Source organism: Pseudopipra pipra, chromosome W (assembly GCF_036250125.1).
Source record: "Pseudopipra pipra isolate bDixPip1 chromosome W, bDixPip1.hap1, whole genome shotgun sequence".
In the NCBI taxonomy this organism is placed as follows: domain Eukaryota; kingdom Metazoa; phylum Chordata; class Aves; order Passeriformes; family Pipridae; genus Pseudopipra; species Pseudopipra pipra.
In genome coordinates this window covers 12544828-12571352 of record NC_087580.1, presented here as the reverse complement: position 1 = coordinate 12571352, position 26525 = coordinate 12544828, and the positions used below count along the sequence as shown (strand labels likewise).

Sequence of the window (26525 nt, the reverse complement as noted above, 5' to 3'; positions counted from 1 at the left end):
AGCTTGTCTGGATTGTGACGTAAAACACCCTGTGCATGTTATAAGGAGCATGGTTTGTCCTCCCATTGGTCTGGCTGGGAGCACCCAGAATGGTTAAAAGAGGTTCATTTCCTTAAAAACAAGAGAAAAAAGACCAGTCAGAAGTGTACACTGCATAAAATATCTGCTTCTTTCGCTTACCCTCTCCACACTCTGTCTGTGTATATCTACAACAAATTTCATTTTCCTTTAATTCCTTTAATAACAGGCTGCATTAAAACCAGCCTATGGTTCAGTCAAAAGTGTTCCTTCCTCTTTGGTGGTACTTTGAAATTCTACAGCTATTTTCCCTTGTATAATTTTGTTTTCAAGTAGATCTAATTCCAAAACAAAAGTGAGATGTATCATCAGCCTTTACTGGGCTGGTTTCAAAACCAAACCAAGCCATGTATCTTGCAAGCTTCCACTGTAACATTGCAAGTCAACCAGGGCGGCAGGCCATAAATTACTCTTCAGTGATAAAAATGACATAAAAAACCAAAGAAATACAAGAAACAACGCTTGGATAACACTGTAGTGACTGGAGAACCCCACTTACTAATCTAATTTTCAAAGGGACATGCACATACCGGGTGGTATCTCCCAGCTCTAAGATGGAGGATTCAGTTTGTTCTCTAAAGGAGAAAAGAATAAGATAGTCCTAAATAAGTGCAAGTATGATATATTTTATATTAGTGAAGAGCTTTCACCTTGGAGAATTCAGTGAAATTTTCTTGGGATTTATGAGGTGATAAAGTTAAATTATACTTACTGTATCTTATTAAGGAAGGCAAACAAGCTGCCATAAACTATTATGTGTGATCTGGCATCTCCAGGAAATTGTCAGTGTTATGGCTTTGGGAGTCCTGGATGGTGGGTTTATCTCATGCCTCTCAGACGTGGCATTGAGGACTGAAGGCTTTGGCCAGGCCTGAGAGGCTTGTGACATCTGCGGAGGCTGCTGTTGCTCCATGCAGCCTTGCTGCTAAAATGACAGGTCTTGGACTTGAATTTCTCAGTACAGGATCTGTTTCCCAGAAACGTGTTTTCAGGTGTCCGATCTGAAGGTTTTTTTCCCCCTAGTGTTTTCTGATGATTTCCACACCACTTCCCATTCCCTCAAGTCAAATTGGTGCTGGGTATAGAGAGATTTTCCTGTATTGCTTTTACTTGAGTCTGTTCTTTCAGCAGGAGTTTGTTGGGGCATTCGAATTGTAAAAGGTTAAAAACCACTGAACTTAAGTAATTTCCCACATTTTCCGTGGGTGTTCCCTGACCAGGGACACACCCTAAATGTTAATACAACTATTTATATTTAACCATTGTTTTTTCCAATGGTAGAATTGGAATATTTTTTTCGAAATATGTATACTTCTAGATTGCAAGATGGTAGGTGGGTTTTTTTAAAGTCTTCAGTAAAAATAAATCAAAAATACCTCATCACTACAATTTTAAAAGACAAAAATTTTTCAATTTGTATGTGCCCATTAAATATTGAAAACTGTCTACACTAAGAAACAGTTTAGGAATTCATTTAATTTTTCTCCCTCAGAGTTTTGCTAAACTTCTTCCCAACAGAGAGATGCTTTTATGTGTTAATTTCTAGGAATAGTTGGCTCTCCAACACCCAGAGAAGATTTCCCTAATCAGAAGATAGACCTAAATACATAGACATTTTTCATCACTAATACATTTCATCACTAATGAATTAATTAGCGCTATTCTCCAGAGGGGGAACATTTTCCAAGTTTTAATGTGGATTTCTTTGAAATCCCACAACTCAATCATAGAATCATTTGGATTGGAAAAGACCTTTAAGATGATCAAGTCCAACCATTAACCCAGCGCTACCGAGTCTCTTCCTACCCTCAAGCAGATCAACATTCCCTCCTGATTTGGTGCCATCTCCAAACTTGCTGAGGGCACACTCAATATCCCTTCATCCAGGTCATCAATAAAGATGTTAAACAGGACTGGCCCCAATACTGAGAGATTTTTTTGTACTGAAGAGTACATTAATTATATGTTATTGTTATAAAATGGAGTTTAGTATAAGATTTTAGCAGGTTCAGTTGATTTTACAGGGATCTGACTAAAAAACAGCTGACTGTTATAAAACATGATGAAGATCAGCTTCATGGAATGTATGTTCATTTGCCAGAATTTAGTTTGTTTATGTATCTGGTCCAGTGAACTAAAATCTTGTATCAGACATTTGGAAGAGACGTCAGAAACTGCTAAATTTGTTGTTTTTTTTTTTTTTTACTCTTACTCAGTGGTACAGTTTAGCTGAACACTGCTCTATCACTGAAGAGGCCTGGATAAAGAGTGTTTGCTTTTGCTATTTTTAAAGATAATAAAAAATTGGAAAAAAAAGGTGTAACAGATGGCTTAGCTCCTACAGGCAAGTGAAAACGCAAATAATTTGAAATTATATTAAGTTGTGGTTAGTGGTTACTCATCAGCTGAGGTAGTTTATGTCGGTACAAAAGTAACTAATTTATTTCCCTTAGGAGACAAATTTTCCCAATGCAATCATTATAAAATAAAGTTCCTCTTAGTGAAATAATTCCAACATTAAAATAAATAACAAAGCCCCTTTCCAAAGAAAGAGTAATTAGTATTTCAATTTATTTACTAGACCAAGCAGCTACTACAACTCCTACAAAGTGTTCATTGAGTGCATTTTTAGGATCAGATAATGCTTTTCCAAATTATATACACTGACAATATCAACAAAACTGCTTTATTTGCCCTGTTTTGGCCCTGTGGTATCATTGAAACTACCATTTGTCTACAGCTTGACTCTGTTAATGGAAGATGGCGATCTAATTTTTAGTTATTATAGGTTATCTATAACTCTCAGATGATATCTAAGTGTCTTGCATGATTTATTGAAAATTCACACCTGCAACTTACACTAGAAAAGAATATACTTCTTTAGATATTTTTTTTTCCTGGTTTATTATGTTTTAGTCAGAAGAAAATAGAATTGTTTTAATTCTAGCTGCTAAAGCTTGCTTTCCCACTTCAGGACTTCAGTAAGTTATTCATATGTTAAGTTGGAAGCGCAAGCCCCCCCGAGGGTTGTACATGAAGGAAAGACAGTAACAAATTCTCTGATGGAGAGACAAAGCTTTGTAGCCAAACTCCACTTTGCAGTGGATCTTTTTTTCTTTTCAGAGCCTTTCTGAGCTGGTGATAGAGGGTCTGTAATGGCAAAGCTGACGTTAAGCAGGATGATGTGAACGGGGCTTTGTGGTGAAACGCTCCATGGCTGTGAACTAAAATGTAGGCTACACATCTGGTCAGAGGCGCGTGTCGCTGACAGAGTATGAACCTTGGTGACTTCTTAAATTACATTAAAATTCATGCTATACTTCATCACTTTTCTTCTGCTGCCCTGCCACATGGTTTTCCATATTTTACAGTGCACACATCATTTGAGTTCTGAAGAAAATTTGCTTAGTCAAAAAGTCAGCTGTATTCAAATTATTCATAAGGGAAATTGCATCTTAGGCAATTAAAATGTGTGCTGGGTAAAAGAAAATGTTTCTTCCTGAAAGGAAAGAGCGCATGCTTCATCTGTGAGAAGTCTTATTACAAATTCTTTTCTGTTACTAAGCACCTAATATTAAAAAGAAGTTTGTTCTAATCAGAGATGAACCATACAAGGATATCAGTTTAGATTGATGCGTTTGGTTTTTTTTCACTCATGATATAACTATTCCACATCTAATTCCCTCCTCCTCCCAGAATTGCTGCTACTTTTATAAAGGATTGTACATTAGTTTTATTTTCATTGAATTTTATATGCTAACTGTGATCTGTTCTGCACAAATTAATGTTCCTTTGAGCTGCAGTTATATGGATGATGGGAGAGCAAGGGTGATGTGATTGGGTTTGGACAATTTACTAGGAAGGAAATGAGTTTGGCCATGTTTAAAGTTAGTCTGAGAGGTTAAGGTAGTACACTATGTATCTTTTGCCCCCTTAGAATATAAATCACCCCACTTGATCCATTAAAAAAATTGGATACTGCTAGATTCATGTCTAGTCACTGATCTGCAATTTATGACCGTTACAGCGAAATTGTATTATTTGTGTTGTCTTTTCCTTATAAATGGGCAACACTTGGAAGCATTTTCTTCAAGGTCTTTTACTGAAGTTTGCAAACCTGCATTATAAAAGTGGATAAAATGAAAATATCCCTCTCCATCCATAATCTGTGTCTGAAGGGGTTAAAATCTGTCTTCATTACTGTCAATTCTCTAATCAATGCCACTCTTTTGTGCTAAGAACAAAAGAGATATTGTGTGTGTGTCTCTCCCTGTGTTTATTTTTTGCATAGAAACTAGCAGGGGCTGGCTTGTGGCATCTCTGGATGTCCAGGTGAAGGGGCAGAGATGGGATGATAGAAAGCTGATCCTTCTTTCAGAGGGTTGTGCTTGGGGCATGGGGATGCCTGCAAGCTGTGTGGACACTATTTGAGTTTCGCTTACTCAAACCATGCTCCCTTGGAGAGGCAGGAGAAAACCTACTTCACCTTTTACATGCATTCATTGGGTGAAAGAAATTTTTTTTTTTTTTTGGTCTGTTTGAAGCCTAGCTGCTGGTGTTGTTTTCACCTTTTTAACCTTTTCAGTCTGTCTCTGCAGCCGAGTAATGGAATACTGAAGGCCAGATCATACCATTGATTTCCAAGCAGAGTCCTATTGGATTCTGTGGGGAGTTCTGTTTTAAAAATCAATGGCATAATATGATTTAAAGTAATAAAAAGAGAGCAAAGGGACATGGAATTTAGTTCATTTGTGACCCATGATATTGAAAAACACATTAGTTGCACCACGCAGAGCATGTACTGGGGAGTGCTGCCTTGTTCTCAGGCAGAATGCCTGAATTTTAACACAGCCTATTTACTTAATCAGAGAAGATCTACATCTGAGGAATGGAGTTCATGACCTACCTTGTAGTTACAGTTTACCGAAGTTTATAAATTAACTCTATAAATTATAGGCATTTTTCACTGCAATGTGGTATTTTAGTTTGTTATTAAAAGTTAAGATTTTCTAATTTAAGATTATCTAATAATTGCATTTTTTCATACAGCTGTATCAAAAGAATATACCCACAATCATGAATCTTAAAATAATTGCTCTTAGGGATAATGTGTTTCTGTGCTTGGAAGCATTACTCTAATCTTCTCTAGTGTCAATCTGAAGTACATAATCAAATTGAAACCACAGAAGCAAAGTCAGAGCTATTGTGCATTTTAAGAAGCTTTTATGAATCTGATGTTGTAAGCATGGTTTTATTAATTTTATAATTTCTTTGGAGAGCTTTATTGTTCCTGAATGACATAGCTATAGCAACAACAAAATGTTGAAAGAGATACCTCTCTCCTATTTATATTCCTCAAAATTTAAGGCCTCCATTTAGCTCTGACTTTGTGATCTTCCAGCTTCGTAAATCAAACACCCTTCCAGTAAATTTTTTTTTTAAATAAATTCCATTCTTTGCTTTTGATTCTTAATATTTTTCCTCTTTCATATCAATTCCTGAGCCTACTCACTCCTACTTTGAAGAATCGTAAGGAGGAATCTGTTTTTGAATCTGGAGCTCTGTAACTTCTTTGTTACAGATCGTCTGATGAAAGACTTTGGTATCCATGATTAGTGGAAAATGAGCACAGTTAAATATTATATGTGAGCTAAATAGTTATAAAGAGGAATATAAATGGGATGTTTTAATATCTTTTTTGAGTAATCTTTTGGCTGTTATTGTATTATGTTATTCTGTGCTATCAAAACATGCACATCTATTATATAAGTAAGCATTTTAAATAAGTACCACATGCAGCCACTGAGTGATTATTAAAATGTTTGTAACCTACTTTGTACATGCAGCCGGCTTTCCAACAAGGCAGGAGTTAATTAGGCTTGTGGGGGTAAGTGCAAAAATAAAACAAAATAATAATGAAAACACTTCAAACCAACGACCCTGTTTTATCGTCCAAATGGGACAATAAATCAGACAAACTCAAGCAAAGCGCAATAAAGATGAGAGGGGGAGAAAGAGAAGCAAAATAAATAGTTCAAGATCTAACCACCTTTTGAGACACAATTTCCCTTTCTAGATTCTTTATTTAAAAGCATTTTGAATGCAACTGTATGACAGCTCTTGAGTCTTTCCTTAATTTGTTGAGCTTTTTCTTCCAATTGCCATGTCATAGGACTCTGTTTAAGAGATATTTTCCTCGGGTTTGGGTCCTGTCACGCTTGGAAATAGTAAACATGGTCAATACTGTGTTGTTTGAGAGAGGGGAAAACTGTTCTTTCTCCTGCTGCATCTTCCTTCCTCTGCCCCCAAATATACACAGAGACTCTCCTCTGAGGAAGCCCTTTTCTCGGGGTTTGTTGTACGCTTTTGTGACCTCAGAATGCAAAGTAGCCTGGGGAGCCAAAGACTGGTGGGATAGTGCTGCAATCAACCTGTCTGCTTGATTCTGGGGCATATATTGAAAAGACCCTGAAAGTCTTCAAAAAGACTTTTTGCAAGAACCACTTCAGTGCATTTATTTTCATATTTCTTAATCTAACTGGAAGAAGCAGAGTTCCAGTGATCTTATGCTTTATGTGATTGTTACATAACACAGAACTTTCAAAATATGTTTTTGGGATCTGAGGTTTAGAATGTTACGCCTTCGGAAGGAAGGTACTGGTAAGAGAGGCAGTGGATATATTTTAAGGATTGCATAAAAAAATATCCTTCTGGATATTAGAAAGCACTTACAGGAGAGCAATGAAGGGAGTGACAAGAAATGGTTACAAACAGGAAAAAAGCTAATAAAACACAAGACTACTGATCTCTAAACTGATAAGCTGCAAGATCTCATAGAGCAGGTTACGCTCTTACATGTTCAAGTGAACAAAAGTGCTGAGAAAATCTTTGTGACTTTCCTCCTTATTCTGTAAACAAGCAAAAATCTGGAATCTGTAGATCAGTGTGGGAGTCCAGCTGTGCTTGCTGCTGCCTGAAGATAAACAAATATCAAACAAAAATCTGTAATCTTGGGTATATAAACTATAAAAAAAACAACATACCTTTGAGAAGAGATGGATGTGGCAGAGTGAAGGCATCTAGATTTGTCAGCAGAGACACACTGGTGATGATTAGAGATGAGAACCCAACAATGAGTCTAATCTGGGGAGTCCTGGTGGACTTTCTGGCATTTTTCCCAACATTTTGTAGGGGAAATAATGGGGCATTTTGGCCCCACGCAGTAACAGGTCAGGCCACCTGCTTTTGCTCATGATTGATGTGAATCATTGAGCAGACAGACACCAAGTGCAGCTGCAAATGTGAAATACTGTGGTATTTACATTTAAATATGTCTGAGTTAAACACTGTATTTCTTTTTTCTGTACAAAAGTATAACTTTAAAGCAGACAAGAAAGACAACTTTAGTTTGTGAGATGAAAAATAGATAAACACAAGGAAGGGAAATTGGTTGAGGTTTTTATTATTTTTGGTGGCTTCCTGTGTAAAGCTAGAAAATTATCAAAGGCAGATGATGCATGTGTGGGTTTCAACCTCTTCTATTCCATCTCTATTATTTGGGGATTTTTTTCAACCTTAAAATGGAAAGTTGAAATGTTCCATCTTGAAAACGGTCATGAAATATTTTGAGTTTTCTGAAAGCAATCAAACTAAGTACATCCAAAGGAAACAGACTGTTGGATTTAAGCCAATTAAAAAGAGGCAAAGAAAAAATTTTGTTTTCCAAAAATTAACTGTTTCTTAAAATGCATAATATTAGATTATAAATCACCATTTATTCATCCATTGATATCAGGCCCTTTTTGCATCTAGACACAATATACTTCTGTGAATATTTTTGTGAATGCTTTGGGATTAAATATCCAGTACTCTTAAGGATCTTCTAATGTTCTCTCATGAAAGGTATGTTTACCACAACATGCAATTGTAGGGCAACGTTGCACTGTTCAGTGAGTGCTCTGTAATTTAATATCATCTCTGTGCTGTAAAAATGCCTTCAAAAAGCTGTATGTGTTTAATGCCTGCTGATATTTGATATCACAAGGCAAGAAAGACCCTGAAAATTACTATTTGGATCTTTGTTCCAACTCCTACTGAAGCAAGTAATAGCCTATATCTTCACTTGAGTGGATGATGGATCTGGCACCACATAAGAAGAATATGCCAGATTTCTTGCTGGAGATGTGTACAGTGACACCAGAAGAAAATAAATTTCTGTTATTTCTTTTTTTTTTTTTTTCCCTTTGACCATTTTGGTTTTCCATAGGTGCTGCAAAATGTAAGAGAGATTGGAACTGCTTCATATCACCTTTCAAATGGTCTCTGCACAAAGGTACGACAGAAGAAATTGATTTTCACTTTTCATCAATATTTCTGAATTGTAACACGTATTTTACAGTAAAAGAAGATGCATCACCCTGGACTTTTTTTTTTTTTTGTGTCAGCATTCCTGAAACAAAGTGCATTAAAAGCTACTAGCATGGAAGTTTCAGCTCAGTAATTTACAGCCTAAAAATGGATTTCCTTCTCAGAATGATAAGTCAGTCAGTGAACCATGTATTGTACATAGATGATGAGCAATTCACTCACTGGATGCAGGGGTTTTAATATTTCTCCTCAAAGTTTGGGACATAGAATGGACTTTGACTGGGACTTTCTGGACCTTTCCAAATCTGCACACTTTAAGTATTACCAAATGGGCTCTGGTAAACCATCCAGAGCCCAAACCAAAACTGAGCATCACCTTCATAAGCAATTTTTGTTATTACTGGCAGAATTTGAAGTATTGGTTGGGTCAGCTTTGTACACCTAATAATAGCTCATCTCCAAAATTCCATATACAAAATGTTAATTATTGCTTTTTCTTGCGTTCTCATTCATCATTTTTACCTTGCTGGCAGGTCTTATCATCTGATCCACGACTCTCTGATCCCTCAAACCTGCACTTATAGGGTTAGCTGAGGCAGGAAGAAGGAGCTCTTGGATCTCTCAGGAGGCTGTTATCTAGCAAAAAAAAGATATAGGAGACTGTCGTATATCTTTTCTGGATGAATATGCTTGGCTGTGTTTGTAGGGGCGGGCCAAAGGTGGCACAGAGGAAGTGCCCAGGTACAGAGCCCAAGGAGCATGCCCCAGAGTTAGTAAACTGGTTGGTTAAGAAAGTCACATGATCTGTAAGGATAAAAGGGCGCGCGAGTTCGAATAAAAGCTTTTTGTCTCACCACCGCACGAGGAGCATCACTTATTCCTTGTTATACAAGGGTCACATGCTACATATGGCGCTCGAACGGGACAAATTTAGCTTATATTAAGTGAGATAAATATCCTGGATCAGGAGATTAGCCGGTGACTCCGGGATCGTCTCGATTTTTCGGAGATGGGAGTCTTTACCGCAAAAAACCTTGACGTCAGTAAACCCCGTGGTCTTAGTGGCATCTAAGAGACGGATAGTTAGTTAGCGAGCTCAAAAAAGATTAGGTAGTGCACGGAAGAAGAGAAGAAAGAGTTAAGGAAGAAGCCGAGAGGTCAGAGCAGGCAGCCGGAGAGTGCGGAGAGGGTCCATGCAACATCAAAGGCGGTGAGTCTGTCTGGAGCGAACCCGCACGTCTAAGACTGATCCCTGGGCGAGACGTGGCTGCAGCTCAGAGCCCCGAGCTGCGGAACACCTTAAGATCGTCAGGGAAAAGCCTGTTGATTCCCTAAGTGTCGGTCGTCTGGTAAAAGCGATATCTCGCTACCGACTGTGTGGATCGCGTGCGAGGAGTGGTCTCGCTGCCGCCCGTACCATCCCAGCCCCACCGCGCGACCCCCGCATTGCCTTTCTGCCTAGCGGAAAGCGCAGAACTCCGTGCCCGCTGCACCGCCGGCCGGCACCTAGTGCCTGTTGCCTAGCAACTACTAAACCCGTAGTTTGAAAGTACCCGAGAAGCGGCCGAGCCAAGCACGTGTGCTGGCCGCCCCCTGCGCGTCTTGCGCACCGGAGGAGACTTGGCCAACTCCTGCCGACCCCTGCCTGTTAGTGACGATAGTGTAGACCCTTCAAGTTGAGGAAAAACCTTTCAGAAACCGCGGAAACCCCAAAAGAGCTTTTCGCCGCTTTTCGCCGCCGGCCCCGCGCCTCGCAGCGCCCGCCGAGCCGCGCGCGCCGAGGACGCCCCGTGCGGCCCCGGCCGGCGCTAGGACCGCGCGGCCCCGAGCACGCCGCCGGAGCCGCCCGCGCGGGTCCTGGCCCCCCCGCCGCTGCCGCCGCTGTCCCGAGCCTGCAGTTTGCAGCCGCACCGAGACACCAGCCACCAGCGCCGGAACCCCACGGCCTGCCATCGCCGAACCAGCATCTGCCGAGCCTGCCCCCGCGCCGGGACCTGCCCAGAGCTGCAGCCGCCTCCAGCCGTGTGCAGAACCGCCCACGCCGCCGGAGCAGCACCCCCCTCGCCGCAGCCGACACAGCCCGGACCTCCCAAAGCAGCAGCAAAAAAAGACTGCAGATAGCCCAAACTGCTACAAAGGGACTCAAAACGTGTGCTCCCAGCCGCTCGAAATAAGGTAACATAAGACACCTGTTTCCATAGAAACCTCTGATACATTGAAACAAAACTCAGACTCTAGGGTTTTGCTAAACTTTGCAACATAAAGCAACTTTACTCTGATAAACTCTGCCTGCACGAGGCACCCAGAGAAAGACAAACAACCCACACCACACCCCCCCACACACACTGCTGAAAGCAAGCACAGCACAACATGATAACACAAACTCAGGGATCATACCGGGAGACACGTGAGCCACGCAAAACGAGTCGCTGGGAAGAGACAGACACTGCCATGCGAACTTCTGACTCCCGGGTCCACACAAGGCAGTCCTGTTACAGTGATGGGGAGAGTAACTTAATGTATTCATCCCCTTTCGCTGCAAATGCACCGCGACCTCGTGCACAGCCATGGCCGCAGCCATTTTCCTCCCCCACACAGACTGTACTCCAACCTTTCTTTTCCGGCCGAGAGCCCAGCCCCGCCCCCCACTCGCCACCTGCACTGACCACCATCCCCCCACAAGGAACCGGTTTTGCCGAAACCAAAAGGGGGGAGGGATGGGAGGAATGGGACGAATGGAGGGAGGGAGAGAAGGAAGGGGAGAAGGAGGGGGAGAAAGAGCTAAACATAGTTCCAACGGGAGGGATCAATAGGGCACAGGAGGAGATTTCAGCTAACATGTGGGAACAATGTCTGGACGAGGCAATACGAAAGGAAAACCTGAATATTATTCAGGCTTGCCCAGGCGATATGAGCCTAAGCCAGCCCCCTCAGAGTCAAGCCTTGTATGAGGCCACAGAAATCCTGAGGCAATTGATAAGTGGTTCTGGTCTGTCCTTAACCAATATTTTTAAATATTTGGAGGCATTGAGTTACACCTACCCACTCACTACATCTGACTGGAAAGAACTGATAAAACTAGTTCTCAGTGACACCCAATATACAGTCTGGTTAGCTGATTTCCAGAAAAATTGTTCTATTCATAGGAAATACCTACAGGCAGACACCACGGCACACCAGTCAAGCGGGAAAGCAAATTATAATTTAGATTCACAATCAAAATACCATAAAGAGATAGCCAGGCAAGCCCTAAAAGCTATGAAAAACATTATCACTGCAGATCAAAATGATTATCTATCCAACAGTGAAGGGTTACAAAGTTATACTGAGTTGAATTTAAGATGTTTGGACCAGCTACAGTCGACTTTAAACAAGCAAATTGAATACAATGAAGCCAGAGAGATGCTGTACAAGCATTTGGCTTTTGAAAGAGAAAATGCAAGAGCCTTGCAGAGCTCTCCTGCAAGGGAGAACTGTGACTTTACTGAGCTAGTGCAACCCTATCAAAAGGCTAGCTCTGAGAAGCAGCTACCTGCCTCTCTAGCTGCAGCTTTAGATGCCCAGGTAAGAATACACAAGGAAGTCAGACACACAACTAGTTGTTTTAGTTGTGGAGAAATGAATCACTATCAGGAGAGTTGTCCCTGGAAACCCCTAATTGCAACATTCCATAAACACCCTAGCAGCAGAGAAATGACTCAGTTGTACCAAGGGTGCCATACGCAAAACAAAAGATGTGCTACAAGTATTGTATTGCTTGTAATAGCATTGCTAGCTGTACTCTTTTTTAGCACTACTGTTCATGTGCAAAAGAGAAAACTACTTAAGGCAAGCCACACACCAATAACCAGCCCCCAAAATAACCATGTACCCTGTACCCCAAAGAAAGGTGACAGGTGGAAAACATTGCAGATACTAACAGCAGAACACGCAGTCAAAACACATGCAGAAGCCTTGCAGATTGGACTGCCTCTATTTAAAGGGTTTCTAGCAAATTTGTCACAAGTGGTAACTGATTCAAAAAACAATTCCTTTACCATTCTCTGTCACCCTGAGGATGCCCAGAAACCCCTCTTTCCCATCATGGTTTTAAGCAGTGCACAAACTATTCAAACTCACTGCTGGGCTGTACCTCCTCAGGAAATGCAAAATACCTCGATGAAGTATCAGACAGCCATAATACATCATTATGCAGAGGACACATTAATAGCCAATGCCACAAGAAATGAACTGCTAATTGTTCCTGCTGTTTTAACCAAAACTGCCCAAGGTGCAGATCTTCAGTTTGTTTCAGGAAGAATCCAACGACCACAATTCTGGACTTGCCATGGACAAGACAACACAGCAAAAAAGCTCTACACAAGTGACGCAGCTCGAGGTAAAAAACATTTGTATTTACAGGAGTTGCAGAAACCTCAAAGGGCTACCAGTTGCTTAAAACCGGTTTTAGCCATAAACAGAGGGAACCTACAACCTCTCTTTGTGTTGCTAGGGGAGAACTCCAACTTAAAGTCTGACAAATTGTTGATTACAGAGGCAAACCAAATATTAGAGAATTATACCAAGGTAACAAAGAGCAAACAAATCAGAGGAGATCCTGAAAGGCAAATCTGCCTAGTTTTTGTTTCCAGCAGGTATGAAGCATTGCAGCTTTGTTTCAGTGGGATCAAACTGAGAGAAGCCGCTGTTAGTTCTAAAACAGCTCTTTCAGTCATACCCCACCACCTAAATCTGTGTAAGTTGCTATTGAGTTTGTAAGCTTGTCATTTAGGGCAGAGCACGACTGAGGATCTGGACGGAAGAAATCCTGCCTTTACCAACATTCCAGCTTTGAAAGGACAATTTGGATAGGATGACAGCTGAGGACGCTGGATTTCAAGATGCCCTGGCAAGTTTTGGTGGTAATATTTTAATCCATCTCCTTAAACACAGATTGTGGCAGAAACCAACAGTTTACCTTTAAAGGCCACACCAGATGCAAAACTGAACCAATGAAAGGCCTCAGGGCCTTCACATATGCATCTAGGAAAACACAATATGCTGCAATAGACTTAAAATAAATCCTGCCACGGAACAGTGAGAAAACTACAAGCCATGAACTAAGCTTCTGTATAGTTCTGGACTGATTGTCATTACCTTGGGAAAATTTTAAAACAATCCTTTGATGTTATGATTGTGCTTATTATGCTATGAGGTTGATAATCTGTTTTGAAAGTTAATTTCCTTGAGATATTGTTAACCCTTACCTGTTTTTTGAAATGCGTTCTGATTGGTTCCTGTGAGTTACAAAAGGTATGATTTGTATACAAATGCACGCAAAATCACATCCTGACCTGCCACAGCCAATGACTGACAGAAACTGAAAAGCTGCTAAAGCAGCAATGTTTAACACTATACCCAGAGTTTTAAGGCAAGCAATTGCCTCATTCATTCTCCATCAGAATACAAGTTCTCTAAGAGACCATTCAAAATAACAATCAATAAAGCTACATCATCAAAGTATGCCACACTGTCAGGAAACCACCCTAAAGAGTTAATAGCAAATGAGGCTTGGCGATCAGAGATATACATTTTGAATTGGACATATTGAAAGTGTACATGCAAATAGATATACATTCACAAAACATAACTGCTACTACATTCACTAGACAAAACACAAAGGTGTAAAACACATGAGTTAGTTGCTTAGCAAACCTTTAGTACTCTAAAATGGATTAACATTAAAATTAAGCAGTTACTTCCTATGAAATAGGAAAATTCTCACGTCAAGTATTTCACACTAATCCAAAAAACAGTAAAGACACATATTGAAACACGTGCTAAGTTTAAACAAAAGGGGGGAGAACTGGTGTAACCTGTAAGAACATCTGGAAAAAGCTATGTATGTTATCAATTTTTGAGTTGTGACAGTGCTGAAAGAAGCAGGTCTGAAAAGCAGCACGCACCTCAGGCGTTTGTTTCTCCAAAGTTGCTAATCATAGTAAGATTTGATTTCAGGACGATGGATGAAATACCTAGGTTTGTGACATGGAGAGAAAGCTATGCCTAAAAGTTATAGAAAAGAACTCAAGCAAGTTTCTTCCAGGTGTGTAAAACCCTATTCAAATATGTGACCACAGCAACGGGAACCAAAGCAACGCAGAAGTTTGGAAAAGAGTTATGTTATGTTTTCAAGTTTACATTAGGAAATGACCAATGTGGTGAAAAGCAATCTCTGGAATGTGTGTGTGTGTGTGTTCATGTGTGTGTTCAGTACGGTGGCCACCGATGTATGATATGAGTGTGTGAATGAAAATAGTTGTGTGATTGGTCAAATAATAAAAGACAAACACCTCACAAATAACACTACCTCAGCCACAGGTCGCTTTTAAGAAATTGTAGTTTGCTAAGATTTCCCTGTTCTTAAATAAAGTTTGAAATCCCCAGTTATTAAAAAACCCTCAGATTAAAAAAGTTATAAGTTTATACACAGTTAAGATAAGCCCCCAAGTTAATAAAGTAATTATCCAAGTTGCACTACCCTATAGGAATATAAGAAGGTTTTAAAAAGGTTTACATTAGAGTTAAGCAACTGAGCAAGCAATGTGCCGGATCACTGCGAAGCTTAGTAGTTTTATAATGTTCTGATTGCTAAAATTGTTGTTTGCATTGTTGTTTGCATTTTTGTTCATACTGTTTTTGTGACTTCTTAATATAATTAAAAGAGGGGATGTGTAGGGGCGGGCCAAAGGTGGCACAGAGGAAGTGCCCAGGTACAGAGCCCAAGGAGCATGCCCCAGAGTTAGTAAACTGGTTGGTTAAGAAAGTCACATGATCTGTAAGGATAAAAGGGCGCGCGAGTTCGAATAAAATCTCTTTGTCTCACCACCGCACGAGGAGCATCACTTATTCCTTGTTATACAAGGGTCACATGCTACATCACTGGAAAGGGGGCAAAGTCATACAACAAAGTGACAAGGTGCTGACATCTTATTGGTAATCTGTATTAATTTTAAAGGAATATTTATATGTTAGGAAAAAAGGTCTACTGGAATGGCAGAAAGAAGAAATAAAAAGACCCACTAAACAGGTATAAATAAACAAAATGCAACAAGATTCAACATAAAGCAAATTTAAATGTATTTAATAAGAAATATTCTCTTTTCCTCTTTAGAATCAGAGGATTCTAATTACATAAATCTGAGACCAGTTAGAGACCAGAGTATTTTCATTATAGTTCCAATGAAATAGCAGGCAAACATTGATGGAATCAGGAGACTACCTTGATCAAGAAGTACATATTGATTACGATGAGCTGATTCAGACACATCATATGAGAAAGAGATCTGCATGTAGTCCAAGTGGTGTGACTTACCACGACTTGCAGATCCACTAAACAGAAAAACCCAAACCACCGACATTCAGGTAAAAACCCTCTACGATATAGCAAGATGAACCCCCCCAAACTGCAAAAAGTTAAAGTTTAGCCATAGTAGAAAATACTCCAAAATATGAAGATTCAGTGAAAAAAAATGGTGTTTAATTGGGAGGATGAGGTAAGTGAGATCATTTCATGAACACTTGATTGAGTTGCTATATATTAATCAAAAGCTGTTTTGAAGTAGCATCACTTAAACTCGCCAGGGCTGATACTCGAGGTTTTCTGGCCCCCTGCCAGTCCAGGGCTGTTTCTCCAAACCACCAAACCAAGTGTGCCAAATGCCATGGATGGTCAGTGCCAGCTGGGGGAGCGGGCACTTGGTGAGGGGATGAGAAAACTGCACCTGGGGCTGGGCTGAAAGAGGCTTCAGCACCACTTCTGATGGCCTGGGGGCAGCATCTGGCTTCTCCCAGACAGAGAGATGGCACTTGTTCCTCTGCAGGGAGTCAAGGGCAGCAGGAGTCACCCTCCTGCATGGATGGAATGGCAGAGGATCCCTTGAGTGCCCAGGATGGATCAGCACTCGGGGATACAAACTGCCCTCGGGCTCAGGATGCAGCTGCCAGCACAGATTTCCCTGCAAAGTCTGCAGGGAGTCAAGCTCTGGAGAGGAGATTCTGCCCCATGGATGGGATTGCAGAGGCTCCCTCAGGTCCCCAGTATCAATCAGCAACCAGGAATAGACACAAAAGGCCCACCCTGAAGAGTTCTGGGGCAGTGTCCTGTAGGGAGGGGACAGTGTCACCCCACCAGGGCGGGGCTGGCAAGTGGGAGGCTGCTCCAGGGCTCTGCGAGAGGCCTCGTGCTCTGCTCGGCCCCAGCACTGGCTGGTCCCAACAGCCCCGGCTGCCCCCGGCCCTGGGCAGCTCTGCTGCCACAGGCTGTGCCCTCACCGTGGCCCTGCAATGGCCCTGCCTGTCCCTCCCCCGTGGCCCTGCCCGTGGCCCTGTCCCTTGGCTCTCTCTCTGCCAGCTCAGTGTGGGGCACACGGGCTGGGGGTCCCTCCCGTGCCCCCCGGGCAGCCGGCGTTGGCTGGGGGGATGTGAGGGCTGGGCCTGCTCAGCACAGCCCCGGCCTCGTGCCCAGCGCCTCTTTCCTGCCCCACACAAGAGCTTCCCGGCCCCCCCAGGGCTCCCCTGCTGCTGCCTCTGCTCCTGGCCCTGCCTTTGCTGCTCCCTTGGCCGGGGCAGCGGCTGCAGGGGGGGGATGGCAGCAGCTTCAGCTCCACGGCACTTCCTGGGGGGAGCTCAGCCCGGGGGGCACAGGCAGGGACCTGATGGGGATGGACAGGGGCCCTGCAGGGACAGCCAGGGCCTGCAGGGGAAGGCACAGGGACAACCTGGCCCCCCACACTGCCAGGGCTGTCCCTGCTCCTCCTTGCAGGCTCTGTGGCCAGGCACAGTTTGTGTTCCTGGGTGTCCAGCATAGACCAGTAGCTCCTCACTGCTCCCCAGATCTCTCCTGGAGCTGGGGCCACCTTGTCGTGGGACACCTGAGCCCCCCCAGTGCCCTCCCAGTACAGCCCAGTGCCCCCAGTACAGCCCACTGTGCTCCTGTCCCAGGGTGCCAGGTGATCCCTTCTTTGGAGGGTTGGAAGGGAATTGAGAGGGAGGCTGGGGGAGATTTGGGGGTATTTGGGGGGAGTTGGATGGGGATTTGGGGGGTTTTGGGGTGCTTTGGGTGCATTTAGGGAAGTTAGAAGAGCTCTTGGGGACATTAGGGGGGTTAAAGAGATCTGTGAGGGGAAGGGATTAAAGGGAAAATGGGGGTTGGGGGACATTTGGGGGGGTTAATGGGGCCTGGGGGGGGAGAGGAGGGCTGCAATATGAGCAGGTGAATCCTGAGATCCCCTTGGTGTCCCCAAGACCCTCTTGGTGTGCCTAATTCCCCCTCTTGACACCCCAAGACAACCCTGGTGTCTCCAGTGTCCCCGGGGCCTCCCCATTGCCATTATTCCCCCCTTGACACCCCCAATTCCACTGTACACAAACCTCTCTTCACTGTCCCCAAACCCCATCTCTGATGTCCCCAACCCTCCATCTCCCTCAAGGAGCCCTCCCCGGACCCTCTGACCCAAAAAACACCCCCTCTCTACGCTCACAGAAAGGCCAAGGGCATCTGGGGACACCTTGGGGACAGCTGGGGGGCTTTGCAGGGCACTGGGGGATTACTGGGGGATACTGGGACACACTGGGGGGCACTGGGAGGGACTGGGGGGTTACTGGGGCATTACCAGGACACACGGGGGGACACTGGCAGGTTACTGGGCCATACTGGGGGTTACTGGGTGCTCACTGCAGGATCACTGGGCCATACTGGGGGGCAGTGGGAGGTCACTGGGATGCACTGGCTGGTCACTGAGGGGGTTGCTGGGCCGTACTGAGTGTCGCTGGGAGGTCACTGGGCGATACTGGGGGCACTGGGATTCCCTTACTCAGATCTGCTACATCTCCCCCCGGCACTTTGGGGGGCACCCCCAGGACCTCTCCCCTGGGGGCTGCGAGATCCCCTGAACCCCACTGCTGGGCTTTAGGGGACCCCCGGGACCCCTTCCCTGTGAGGTCTCTGTGTGCTGAGTGTTGGGGGTCTCTGGGGTTCGAGGGGGCATTAAGATCCCCTTTCCCTGGGGTCGGTCCGCCGGGCCGGCAAGGGGCGCTGTGGCGGGAGGGGTAATGGCGGGTCGCGCAGAGCCTCATGGGAGTTGCAGTTCTTTCATACCGGCGCCTGCGCAGTGCAGCCAGGGCGTCGGCAGAGCCCCCCGCGCGGGTTCCAGGCCTCGCGCTCTGACCCTCGGGAACCCCTGAACCCCTCTGCTAAACCCTCCCGAGCCCTCCAGCCTTTCCACCCGCAGCCGCGCTCCCCGCAGCCCCCGAGGGGATCCCCAGAGCCCCGCTCTCCCGCAGACCCCCCCCCCCACCTCTCCTAGCTCAGTCGCACCTTCCGCCATCATGGTTTCCCGGCAGCCAACACGGCGCTCTGTGCGCACAACGCCTTTACTGCCCCCCCGCCGCAGCCAATCAGGGCGTGGCCCCGCCCTCCGCCCGCCGCGCTCCCGTCAGGAATGTTCGCAGGGGCGGGGCCGCAGCGCCCTCAGCCTGAGCTGACTGTGGTTTTACCTCATGAAATCTTTGATCTCTGGTAGCCAAGCCCCACTTTCCTTCCCCAATTGTCTTGTCCCTTTGGGGGGGAGGGATCATAGCGGCCCTTTGCACTTGAGCGGACTGAGGTTTCTACCACAAAGGCCCAGTCCCCTTTCCCAGGGGCAGCTTCTGCCAACAGAACCCTTCCTGGTGGGGTGTGTGGAGATCCCTGCCTTGGCTGGGGATCCCCCAAGGTCACTCGGGGAGGTTGAGAGCAGAGATCTCCCCCCGAACGTTGGTCTGGGGGAGTTCCATACAACTCTTGTTAAGAATTCTTGCTTTTGTGCCAGCTTCAGTAGAATTGCTTCAACAATTGTGTTAGTGTGGAGCCCTGTCCTATCTTATCCTGTATTCCTGGTAGTTTTAATGTTTCTATTGTGCAGCAAAAAAATTCTGATGAATATGTTTTGTCTGATCATTTGTATCCCTAAATAATTCCTTCCTATCAGTAGATCTGATTTGCCATCATTAAAACCTGGGGGACCTAAATGGTTCAGTTGGACCTCTGTAATTCCTTAAACTGGAACTGTTGGCATAATCCAAGGCTGAGATTGGATCCAGCAGCCCCCAGCACCCCACAGGAAGTTGGGAGCTCAGGGAGGCCACCCCCCTTTCCCAGCCTTCCTGTGCCTGAAGACCCCCATGGGACTATCCGACCCACCAGATCACCCCCCCTTTTCTATGCTTCTCCCTTTTCCTTCCACTTTGCCATAGTTCCCTCAATCCCCACTCCACCCCCAGATTATTCTGGGGGTCCCAACCCCCATTTTTCCCTCCTCTCACATCTTCCACACCATCCCCCCAATCCCCAACTTCCTCTAATTCAGTTTGGGGTCCCACCACCCCAAAAAAAGGGGTTAGGTGGGGTCCTAGGTGGGTTCTGAGTATGTTTGGGGGGTTCTCCAGGGCCTGTGGGGAGATTTAGGGGTGTCCTAGCACCTTTTGGGGTGAGCTGGGTGCATTTTAAGGGACAGGTGCCCCACCAAGACCCTCCCAGAGCGTGTTGACACAGGGGGGACACAGGGGGGTCCCCGTTCCCGATCCATCCCGGGGCTGGTTCTGCCCCCCCCAAACTCAGCTCCAGCCCACGGAGACCCTCCAAGCCCCTCCCCCACTGCCCCCAATAACCAGGACTGGGGAGAACTGGGAAGCTTTACTGGGATCACTGGGAGCAGCCGGGCAGAGGCAGAGTGACAGCAGGGGAGGGGGGGACACACGACCCCCCCAAAATCTTCACGGGGATGGGGGGGGGTCCAGGCTGGGCCCGAGGCTCTGGGGAGGGGCTGCGGCCGCCGGCGGCTCAGGAGCTCTGTGGGGAGAGAAAAGGGGGTGACACCGGGGGGGGTGGACAGGGGGGACACTGGGATACACCGAGACCCCAACTGGATCCAGCGGGACCAGAACTGGGGCAATGGGGATCATACTGGGAGCACCTGGCAGCACGTTAGAGGCAACTGGGATATACTGGGAGTGGCTGGGAGTGACTGGAACCATAGTAGGGATGACTGGGAGCAACTGGAACCACGCTGGGGGCAACTGGGATCCTACTGGAAGCAACTGGGCTCTTGCTAGGGTCATACTGGGATCATACTGAGAGTGACTGCAATAATCCTGGGAGTGTGTGAGAGGGACTGCAGCCATACTGGAAATGAGTGGGATCAAACTGGATTTGTACTGGAAATGTCTGGAAGTTACTGGGATCATACTAGGAGTGACTGGACTCATACTGGGATCATAGTGGGAGCAACTGGGACCATGCAGAGGGCAAATGGCATCCTCCAGGGAGTGACTGGGAGTGACTGGGGCCAGACTGGACTCAGACTGGGAGTCCCTCAGAGTGAAAGGAACCATCCTGGGGGTGGCTGGGAGCAACTGGGACCACCTTGGGGGCAACTGGGATCCTATTGGGAGTGACTGGGATCATAGTGGGAGCGACCAGCACCATACTGGAATCATAGTGGGAGTGACTGTAAGGGACCAGGATCAAACTGGGAGTGACTGGAACTATGCAGGGGGGAATTGGGAGCCAGTGGGGCCATGCTGGAAGACAACTGGGAACATCCTTGGAGCAACTGGGATCATGCTGGAAGCAACTGGGAGTAACTGGGAGTGACAGGGTGCATGCTGGGGGCAACTGGCATAAACTGGGAGTGACTGGGAGTGACCGGGATCATCCTGATGGAAACTGGAACCATCCTGGGGCAAGTGGAAGTAACTGGGTGCAGTGGGTTTCTGTGGCTGGGTTTTGGTAGCGGGGGGGCTACAGGGGTGGCTTCTGTTAGAAGCTGCCAGAAGCTTCCCCTGTCCCATGGAGCCAATGCCAGTGGCTCCAGGATGGAATTCCTGCCGCTGGCCAAGGCCGAGCCAGTCAGGAGTGACAGTAACACCTCTGGGATAACATATTTAAGAAAAAGAAATTCCAGCCAGGGAAGAGCGAAGTGAGACCATGGGAATAACAACGTAGACCCCAAGGTCAGCGCAGAAGGAGGGGCAGGAGGTGCTCCAGGCACTGGAGCTGAGGCCCTGCAGCCCGTGGGGCAGAGCAGGGTGGGGCAGCTGTGCCCCTGCAGCCCCTGGGGGAGCATCGGGGTGCAGAGACCCCCCTGCAGCCCGTGGGGGAGCATCGGGGTGCAGAGACCCCCCTGCAGCCCCTGGGGGAGCATCGGGGTGCAGAGACCCCCCTGCAGCCCGTGGAGGAGCATCAGGGTGCAGAGACCCCCCTGCAGCCCCTGGGGGAGCATCGGGGTGCAGAGACCCCCCTGCAGCCCCTGGGGGACAATCGGGGTGCAGAGACCCCCCTGCAGCCCCTGGGGGAGCATCGGGGTGCAGAGACCCCCCTGCAGCCCATGGAGGCTCCCACGCTGGAGCAGGTGGATGCAGGAAGGGGGCTGTGACCCCGTGGCAGGCCCAGGATGGAGCAGGGTCCTGGCAGGGACCTGCAGCCCGTGGAGAGGGAAGCCCAGGCTGCAGCAGGTTTTTCCCAGGTAGGACTCATGGCCCCTGTGGGGGACCCACACTGGTACAGCTCATCCGTGAGGGACTGACCCCATGGAGGAGTGACCCACGGGACAGCAGGTTGGGAAGAGCTGCTGCCCGAGGGATGGACTCACGCCGGAGAGGTCCATCAAGGACTGTCTCCCGTGGGAGGGACCCCATGGGAGCAGGGGAACGACTCCAACTCCTCTCCCTGAGCAGCGGCAGAAACAACAACTGACCGTGACCCCCATTCCCATCCCCTCCCATCTCCCTGCTGGGGGGGAGGAGGGAGAACATGGAAGGAAAGGGGGGGGAAGGTGTTTTTAAGACTGTTTTATTTCTCACTCTTTGGCTCTTATCCTGTTAGTAATAAATATAAGTACTATCCCCACTTGGAGTCTTGTTTTGCCCGTGAAGGTGATCAGTCACTGACCTCTTGAAATAGAAAATGAAATAAAATATTAGATATTTAGCTATGAATGTGTGACTTTGCAAAATATAAAACTGCTTAAAAGTCTCTGACCAAACTGTGGGCAATTGAGATAAAAAGCTTAGAAAATAGGGAAGGCTTTTTAGCACCTAGAGAGGGGTGTGTAACCTGAAACTGTTTGAAGTGATAAAACTTTATGTAACTACTCTGTAATGGTAAGAATAGGAGGTAAAACTAAATGTCTATTTAGATAAGACAGACTGCAAAAAGAGTGTGCGTAAAGATAATTTTGACCTTGCTACTTTCAAACTGTATAAAAGGCTATGTTATTTCTTGGCTCGGCGGAGTGCACTGGGGAGAACACCTGCCCCTTTGCATTCCCCGGCCGTAATAAAAGTGCTTTTCAGATTGGCAGAGGTTTCTTTGAATCAATATGGCACCCAGATGGGACTAATCTCTGCTCGCCGGTGAGGACCCTCCGGAACTGGGGACCCTCTGCGCGCCCCGGGACGTTACTCCGGTGAGGCTCCCCGGGCTCCGCTGGATCACCACGGGAGTAGAGGAAGACCCTGTGCACAGGTATACAAATTTTAAAGCACTCATTTTTTTTTCTTTCTCTTTTTCCCCCTAGGGTTTTGGGAAGGAAACCGTAAGTCGTACGCTGGTTTTTAGGGCTCTGGGCTTGCTAACAGCTAACAAGAGCAACACCCTTTCAATAGTAGGTTCGAGTCCTACTGGGAGGATGCATATGGCTTTGATTGTGAGTTAGAGTCTCACCAAAGCTTTACCAAATTCCTCAAGCTAAGAGGAATTTTGGGCAGAGGGCTGCATCCTTCTGAATATGGGTTAACAGTCCCATTAAAGGGTGGCATAGGTTTTTGATTGTGAATCTCACCGAAGGTATACCAAATTCCTCAGTCTAAGAGGATTTGGAAAGAGGTACAAATGTTTTTGGGTTTACCATTGTGGCTAGATTTGGGACTTGGTTTTGGAATTGCGATTATTATAAGTTTGGTAATATATTATATCTGGGTTTGTTTTAAACCATCTGTCTGTGTTCCATGTGTTTGCTGAATTGTATTGTTTGCTTTTGTCTGTGAGTATTGTCTCTTATGTCATAAAATTACTGTTGTATGTTAAGTAAACAAATATTGGGAAATTATATGTGTTTTCATATATGTTACTGGTTTTCTCCTAACCACGGCAAAAGGACTACCTTCGTGTGTTTACGGGAGATAGTGGTTTTGTGTTTTTGTGGTTTTATGGTTTTAGGCAGAACCTTAACACTCATTGTTTGCAGGAATTAAGCCAGGAAGTTTGCTGGCCGCTTGCAGATACCACAAACCCCAGGGCTGACAACCTCCGAAAGTGCAAAGCCGTATCGTTGCTCAATCTGTAGAAATTGTTCACCTCGTACTTGTAATCTGTGTTAAATGTTGGCAATTTTTGCGTGTTAGGGGCAAGATCGGCATTAAGAGATCTTAGCATTGGAGTAATTAAGTCTAGATACAGTTTTATACAGTATCTAAGAGAGAGTAACAAAATCTACAGGTAAAATAAGGCGAAAAGGAATAAAAGGTGGATCTTTTCTCATTAATACTTAGATTGTGAGATTGTTACCTTGTATCAGTAAGTGTGGAGCGTAGTTATTTCGTAAGCACCTAAGAAAAGAGTTTCTTATTGCCAGACTGAGGATTGCTACCGGACAAGAGATACTTAAACAAGCTAAGAGGGCTGACTCAGAACTTTCCTGCCTCAAAGCTGGTGCTGTGTGCGTATGGTATGTTGAAAGTGTATAACTGAAGTTTGTAGATAACCACAAGTTTGTGCCTTTGTTATCGTGCAAAGGGCACGACTAAAAGCAGGCCAAAGCAAAAGCTAAAAATGGGAAACCAGCAAGGGAAACACGAGGTTGATAAAAGCCCATTAGGATGTGTTTTAACACACTGGAAAGAAATTGGGGAATCTCAGGGTGGGATTACTAACAAGAAAACTTTAATCAAATATTGTTCAGAATGGTGGCCCCTCTATAAACTAGAGGAAGGAGCAAAGTGGCCAAAGCACGGATCATTAGACTATAATACTTTACTGCAGTTAATGTTGTTTTTGCAGAGGCATGGAAGGTGGAACGAGGTCCTTTATGCTGACATGTTCTTTGGCTTGAGGGAACACCCAGAATGGCATAGAGAGTGTGGCATTAATTTAGCCCCACGAGACCTGTTTGTTTTAACACTGGAAAAGAAGAATTTAAAACAAGGTATAGGAGAGCTCAAAAGGTGTTGTTCAGCCTGTTCAATAGGACAGAGGTGTCTGAAATATACCAACAGGGAAATGGAAAGTGGAATTGAGGATTATGTAAGTCCCTTTGGAGAAAGGGCAAATGAAATAGTCGAAGGAGGGGCTTCTGCTCCCCCCTCAGGACCGAACAGTGAATTGTTTGCATCTCCAAGACAGCAGGGGAGGGGTAGGGACAAAGAAAGGGGAAGAAGGGAAATTTCCCACTCCCCATCCTTATCTCCCCTGAGCAGGTGGACACGCAGTAAAATGAGAGCAAAATCTGTCTCCCCACACACAGAGACCAGGCAGACTATACAAGCCCCTTTAAGAGAGGCTGCAGGACCGCAGGGGTCTATAAAACTTAAAGCCAATTTCTCTATGGGAGATTTAGAAAATTGGAAGAATATTGCTCGTAAATATAGAGACGACCCAGTTGGGGTAGCAAAGAAGTTTAAAGCATATGTTAAAGCTTTAGACCCAGACTGGGAAGATGTGGACCTCATGTTGGATGCTTTGACAGAAACTGAAAAAGAGTTAGTCTTAAAAGCAGCAAGGACATATGCACAAACCAAGTTAGCTGCTGGAGATGATTTGAATTTCTATTTCCCACGAGATAAACCAGGTTGGGACTATAACAAACCTGATCATTATCAAATTCTCCAGAGATACTGGGGTTGGGTGGCTTACAGAATAGAAAATGCAGTTCCCAAAGCAGTAAACTGGGGTTCTCTTTATGCAGTAAAACAAAACACTGGAGAAACCCCTACTGAATTTATAGATCGATTAAAGGAAGCAATGTGAACTTACACCACCTTAGACCCATCAGGGGACCAGGGCCAACAGCAGCTAATTTCACTGTTTTGGGGTCAATCTTCAGATGACATCAGGCGCAAACTACAAGAATTAAAAGCTGAAGATCAGAGAAATATCGAAAAATTAATTGAAGAAGCGTGGCGGGTATACAGGAACCGGGAAGGGGTAGAAAGACAAAAATTAGGTAAAACTATCACAAAGGCAGCCATTGCTGCCCTGGATAAAAGAGACCATCGCTCTGGGAGACCTGGACAGCACCCTGGAAGGAGTGACCATCAGAAGTTGAGACCAAACCAATGTGCAATTTGTAAACAAGATGGACACTGGAAAAGAGAATTCCCTCAAAGGAAGCAAAAACCTATTTTAATGGCAGAATTGGACCAGGATTAACGGGGACCGAGGGGTTTGCCCCCAGGGATCCCCTGGTTATAATGGAACTGGGGAAAAACAAACATAAAATAGAATTTTTAGTAGATACTGGAGCAACATTCTCTGTGTTAAATCAGGAATTAAGCATTATGGATGATGTATCTTTGAATGTGATAGGAGCCACTGGTCAAGTTGGAAAAGTATCTTTTATGAAACCACTAAGTTTTAAATTAGGTAAGACTTTGGGTATACATAAATTCCTTTATATGCCTCATGCACCTAAATCACTTTTGGGAAGGGATCTATTAGAAAAATTGAATGCAGAAATTAGGTTCAACAATGGAGATATGCAAATTAAAGTAAAAGAAAATGAATTAATCAAAATTTTAAGTCTTGCTTTAATCCAGCCACAGATATTGGGAGAAGTACCACCAGCAATCTATGACCAAATCTACCCTGGGGTTTGGGCTGACGGGAACCCAGGAAGGGCCAGACGCTCAACCTGTAACAGTAAGATTAAAACCTGGGACACGACCGGTAAGAATTAAACAATGTCCTCTCAAACTAGAAGACAGAAAAGGAATTAAACAAATAGTTGCCACCTCTGCAGCTGAAAGTTGGCAAATATTGTGGTTGTGATTTAGACGACACTACG

The 26525-nt window shown here is 45.3% G+C and overlaps 1 long non-coding RNA gene across 2 annotated transcripts in view; it reads right to left on the bottom strand.

Moving 5' to 3' along the window:
* LOC135406163 (uncharacterized) overlaps window positions 1-26525 on the bottom strand; it is a 396593-nt gene that overhangs the window by 197096 nt on the left and 172972 nt on the right. The window lies entirely within an intron of this gene.